Genomic DNA, 6794 nt, shown 5'->3' with positions numbered 1-6794 from the left:
ATGTAATGAAATAAGTTTGATTAAATGTTTTCGGACTGTAGAATGGCTTTTAATGAGGAAAACATGCTTTTTGCCATCAGGGTACAGTTCCAGATTCTACCAGCAGGGCTAATGGGGACCTGCTAACCAAGTCAAGTCAAGTGGCTAATTCCTGACCCGTGGTGGCGCTTTAAAGGGGTCATGAAATGCTTTTTATATACAGTTTTATTATATTCCCTGAGCTCCACTGATAATGTTAGTAACTTTTTTGTTTGTTGTTGTTGTTGTTTGTTTGTTTTTTGCATTAAAACCGTCATAATTTAGTAATATTGGATCATTTTCCACCCTGTCTCTGGCGCTCTGTCTGAAACGCTCGGTTTTGGCCCCGCCTCCTTAAAACGTCATCATAAACGCCCACTGTTCTGATTGGCTAACAGCGTCCAGCCGCTCAAATAGAGCCATATTTGAAACTCAAGCTCTTCAACATTATAAAACAAGATTTCAGGGTTTACACATAACGTACATTCAACCTATTGCATCTGAATATATGAAACTGTTCATCTCAAGCACATCTGGTAACACTCACACCCTGTCTACACCGGACGGCGAGAGCTGCGTCAAAAGCAATAGAACCCATTATAATCAATGATGCTGTCTACTATGGAAGTGTCCGTTATGGCACGTCGCGCCAACAGTTAACAGATGTCCCGTTCCATTTTGCGCTGCATGCGCTGACGCTACTACTGCCAACAATACAAATAAACGGTTTAGAAAGTTCATGCCGACGCACCCGGTGTAGACAGCCTCAAACCGTTGCATCGCGTCAACGGATGCGCCCAGTGTAAACAGGGTGTCAGCATCATAAACTATCAAACAGTCATGACATATGGAATATATTAATGAATGGAACAGTTTACTTAAGTTTTTAATTGGGTCCAAGTGTTTTTAACTGCCCCATCCTTCAATAACAGTTCCTTTGAAAGACTGATTCACAAGCAATCTACATGATATGAGCCGAAAAAACATATAATCCAGTGGGAACGATCTATATTAACTTTTAGAGCTCTGCCTCTCAAACGTACAAATAATTGGCATACATTTTATTCACCTACCAGAGATAAGATGTGTGCTACAGTTGTTGTTACTGCACGTCCATCCGTCTCGCTTCACTGAAGCAGTTCATGCGTCCGTTTGTCTTTGCTTTTCGGAGATCTAAACACTTTAATTTCCATTCCAGAGACACAGGGAGTATCCAGCCACTGAACAACATGGTGCACATTTTAATAATGGCATTTTATGACAATCATGTTAACGTTAGTAACATTAATCGCGTTAAAGTCACTATGGATGAAGCACCTCCCACTGTTGTTTTGAATGAGGGTGCGCTCCATTCAGAAGTGATCATCCCTATGCCCTATTCCCTTCGAAGACTTTACCATACACTGTGAGAGCTTTGAAAAGCTAAAAGATGTGGGGCTTAAAAATAAGGGTCATTCAGAACTCACTTTTAAAGTCATTTTTATTGGAAATTCAGTTTGAAGCGATCTTATAGCATGATTGTTCTCCCTTCGAAGTGCCCTTCGGAGAGTGATTTATCCAGTTTGGAATGTGAGAACTAGCAGGAAATGTTCAAGGAACGAAAAGACGTCACTTCTTATACAAATCATTGTCAGTGTGAGCCGTCCTTAACAGACACACACTGAGGCCACGTCCACACTCATACGTTTTCGTTTGAAAACATCTTTTTTTCTACGTTTTGGCCTTCCGTCCACATTGAGACATCATTTTTGACAGCGAAAACTTAACTTTTCGTAAACGCTCTCCCAAGTGGATACATTTGAAAACGGCATCTTCACGCTGTTGTGTGGACAGGGAAAACGGAGATATCTGAAAACGATGAGGTATTTGTTGTCATGTGACGCAGTCATGTGATCCATTCAACCCAAAACAATCAAGATGGCGGTCCATGTTGTAGCGGCATTATTGTACATGCTCTCGACTTTGATAGCGTCGTTAAAGATAAATGTTACTTTGTACAACCTTCACAATGCATTCCTTCAAAAGCAAAGGGAATTGCTGTCGGTGACGGAACACAAGGACTATTGCGTTTCAGAGAGTACATGGAACATTGATTTTTCGCATGCGTAGTAAGGGCGTTTTCACGCGTTTTAGTGTGGACGAGCAACTTTTGGAAAAAACTTTAAAATGGCAGTGTGGACGGAGAGCGTTTCGAAAATGAAAACGCAGTTTTCAGATGTATCCGGATTAATGTGGACATAGCCAGAATTGAAATGCATAAATTTGAACTATGGAATGTTCTGAAAGTCCGACTGCACTTCAATGATCTCACTTGTGATCTCTCTGTTTCTCTCTCACTGGATTTTTTCTCTGTGCAGAAGAAAGAAATAATGAAAATGTCATTTTTTTTCTTGCTTCTGGTCTAGTATTTCCACTGACATTTTCTCTCAGTAAAGGTCTTTGTACGTCAGAGCAGATTGACAATTTTTTCTCGCCTGAGGACCTATTTATTCCCCTCTGAATTCTTTCACTTTGTCTGCTTTAATCATCACCGAAGATTAATTCCAACATTAATTGCATATGAAAATTCATTTCTCGCTGCCTTTAACGTCAGACAAATTGAACATTTACCTGAATATAGAACACCAGGCACAGTCCAAGGGATATAAAGGGAGCTCTTCTGTTCCAAACGGCTTTATTTTTGTATGTGAAGTGGGACACAGGGACTCTGGAAAAGCATCAATGCCAGTTTAAAGTGTTTTCTTTAGAGCAGAACCCGTCTGACATTTCACTGCAGCTCAGTTAGCGCTTGTGTTTGTCTCAGTCAGAGCTTTGTATCTGGACAGACATGTTCCATTCTCTCACTGCGTGGTTATCCAAACACTATTCCAATCCTGATACAAACACTCACAAAAACACAAGGGTTTATAGGACAGAGTAACTACCTCTCTCTCTCTCTGTATGTCTCTTCTTTCCTGTCTGTCTCTCTAGTAATGCTCTGTTAAGGATGGTCTGTATGGTCACACATTGCTGAGTGCTGTGTGATCAGTCATATTTACATTTAGTCATTTAGCAGACGCTTTTATCCAAAAAGACTTACAAATGAGGAACATATCAAGCAATCTGTCATACAAAGTTCAACAACATCTACAGTGTTGTACTGCCAAGCTCTCAAGATGGCTGGAGTAGTACAGGTGCTAGCGCAGAAGAAAAGCCGTCCGTCAGACAGTCTAATCAACGTGGCTTCGTTCATTTCTAAAGTTGCTTTTAACAGTACTCATTTATCCATGTTTTTTTTATCAGCATTGATGTTGATCTAAATAAATAATCTAGAGATGAGGAACACATAAATGAGAGTTATTTATTGGCATATCATTCTTGATTGGCAGTATTATGTAAAATGTACTGCAGAAATAAACAAAGGACAATCCTTTTTTTAAGCACACATTGTAAGTGGAGTTTATATCAGTGCATGAGTCTTCATTAAGTTATGCTTTTTACATTATGTTTGTGAGGTCATAGTTTGATCGGTTGTTTTTGCCAATTTTTTACCTCTATGTTGCTGTGCAGTCGACAAACTGTAGGAAAAAAGATAGATCTGCTGTGTTCTTATAATGCATAACACCTCTACTAAAGTCTCTTTGTAGGTCTGTAGACATACACATTTTAAAGGATTAACATTTTCTTTTGATCATTGATCAACTGAACTAATTTCACACACAAGACACTCATTAGTCACCTTCTGGCATCTCCAGAAATGGTCACTGAATCATTAAATGGATCTGGATGAATTTTGGTGAACGTAGTCAAAACACTCGAGCCACTTGGATAAATTTAAATCATAAACTGTGCACATGCACAATTGTCGTTATTGTAATTGATTAAATAATTTATTCAGGACCAGCTTGTGCTCAGTCTTTTATTGTCATGTGTGAAACAGAAGATGCCCTTTATTTTTGCAGCTAATTTAGCATTTATTTAGCAATACTTGAATCTTTAAAATACTACACATATTAAACATATAATACGTATATATTAATATATACTGTAATATATTAATATTGTACTGTATGTGTTGGTCTGTGGGGGCCACCTACTGACAGCTGTGTCCCCCCACTTTTAAAATGCCTGCTACGCCCCCGTCAGGGACATGAACACATGACAATACTGCGAGAGTAAGGAATGTACCTTATTTAAGAAATGAACATTAATTCCTCAAATTAATACAATTTACCAATGATTTTTACATTTTAAAGTGTAACATTTCTTTCAAAGTTTAAAGTTTTAAAAGCTTGTCTATAGTTCATTTTACTCCAGTGAATATTTCCTCAAGTCAATTTCTATATAGCCACATACCATAAAGTCTTTGCTTACAGGCCCACACTCATTAGCCACTTTATTAGGTACACCTGTACACCTACTTATTCATGCGATTATCTAATCAGCCAATCGTGTGGCAGCAGTGCATAAAATCATTCAGATACGGGTCAGGAGCTGCAGTTAATGTTCACATCAGCCATCAGAATGGGGAAAATGTGATCTCAGTGATTTCAAGCGTGGCATGATTGTTGGTGCCAGATGGGCTGGTTTGAGTATTTCTGGGATTTTCACACACAGCAGTCTCTAGAATTTACTCAGAATGGTGCCAAAAACAAAAAACACCCAGTGAGCGGCAGTTCTGTGTACAGATACATCTTGTTGATGAGAGGGGTCAACAGAGAATGGCCAGACTGGTTTGAAAGTCTACGGTAACTCAGATAACCACTCTGTACAATTGTGTTGAAGAATATCATCTCTGAATGCACAATATGTCAAACCTTGAGGCGGATGGGCTACAACAGCAGAAGACCACGTCAGGCACTTTATTAGGACCATAGTGTTCATAATAAAGTGCTCAGTGAGTGTATACCTCCCTTTAAAACTATACCTGCATTAAACAGCCTATTTAGGTTTTTCTGGAAAATCTTAACAGTAAAACAATTGAGGCACAAAAAGTTTCATGAAGCAACCAAATTGAAAAAAAGGTAATGTAAAAAAACTATCAAAACATTGTTTTGGCTAACAAATATTGTAAATGATAAATTGTATATACATTTATGTCATGTAAAACAAACTGGTCTGATAAATGTGAAAACATGCACCAAATTGACTTTCATGAAAATCCTTTGTTTGTCTGTATGCATGTCAGATTTATCAGAATCAGCAGAGAAAATGTAACTTTTGTCCCCTTGATTTCACCTCTAACCTCTCCTGTCTCTCTCCAGACATTGATGTTGATGAGTAGCAACACTCGGCCACTGCTGGGTTGCATTTGGAACTTTCTGTCACCCTACAGCGGCCTGGCCTTTGCCACATTTTCCATGGTAGTCCATAAGGCAATTCCAATTGGCCTGATGACCTTCACTAACCTGGGCTCCCTGGTGATACTGTACGCTCATGGACACATGCAAAACTCAACCTACAAGAATGAGGACGCACCGGTTATCAGCCACATCCCTGCAGAGAGACGGGTGGCGAAGGTGAGCACAGCCCCTGAACTATGGTTGCCACCCGTGCAGTAAAATATGGGATCGTCCTGTATTTAAAGACCAAATGATGCATCCCATATTGAATCAATACGGGACATGATTTAACTTAGATATTGTTTTGCCTACTGTGGGTAAGGGACCGTCTGAAAATGTCTGGCATCTGTTGACCAGTAGGCACTAGGTAGGAAACGGAGGTTGTACCAGTGCCTGTCCACCAGTAGGGACCAAGACAAGTGCTAAAGGCTACACAGATATATTTCCACCAGTAGGAGCTGAGCCAGAAACTAAAGGTTACACTGGCATCCATTGACCAGTATAAACTAAGGCAGAAACTAAATGCTGCTTCTGGGGATGGCCTTAGGAACCTGCTTGGGAGACTGGACAGAGCAGAGGTAGTACTGCTAAGGGAGGTAAACAGTCAGTATATTCAAAGTGACCATAAAGGGAATATAGTCCAAAGTTAGGTGTCTGATACCTGGAGGATATCCATGGTGGACATGGGTAAACAGATGTAAGTCCTTAGATCTTGGAATGTAATGGGAACGTTGGGAATGGTCCTGGAGCATACCTTTATCTAGGAAAGTGTTTCCAAGCTTCCCTAATAAAACAACTGATTCAGCTAATTAGTGGAGACTAATTAGAATGTGCAGTGTTGAGGGATGGGGGTCTCCAGGAGTAAGGTTGGGAGACAGTACACTAGTCAGGCTCTAAGCTCTGTTAAATTAAATACTTGGCCCATATTGTGTCCTTTCTTGTACACAGGTACATCTCTCTGGGCTTGTGGTGAGGGCAGCATTGGTGAAGGTGGAGGAAGATCTACTCATCCTGGATGGGCTAACAAGGATGGCTTGAACAGTATACCTGATGTTCGATGATGTTGTGGACTGTATATGTACGCCCAGTTTTGTTAACGTTCTGCACTGTTACACCGTCCACTATTCCCCCCATCAATCAGGACAGAATTTACACTTGGGGCAGGACTATTCAGTTCTATTCCTGGAGGGCCAATTCCTGAAGAGTTCAGCTCCAACGCTAATCAAATATACCTGAAGCTGCTAATCAAGGTCTTCAGGATTACTTGAAAATTACTGGCAGGTGTATAAGAGCGGGGTTGGTAGTAAGGTTTCCAGAACTTGGCATTCCAGGAATAGAATTGAATAGACCTGACAAAGAGTATAACTAGATTTTACCATTTTTGATAATGTGGTGCTAGATTGTGCAAAACTCGTCACTACAATTCTAGGGTGTTCTAGGTGGTTGCGCCCTCAA

This window comes from Myxocyprinus asiaticus, chromosome 49 (genome assembly GCF_019703515.2).
Source record: "Myxocyprinus asiaticus isolate MX2 ecotype Aquarium Trade chromosome 49, UBuf_Myxa_2, whole genome shotgun sequence".
Lineage (NCBI taxonomy): Eukaryota > Metazoa > Chordata > Actinopteri > Cypriniformes > Catostomidae > Myxocyprinus > Myxocyprinus asiaticus.
Note: the sequence above shows the minus strand (reverse complement) of the source record.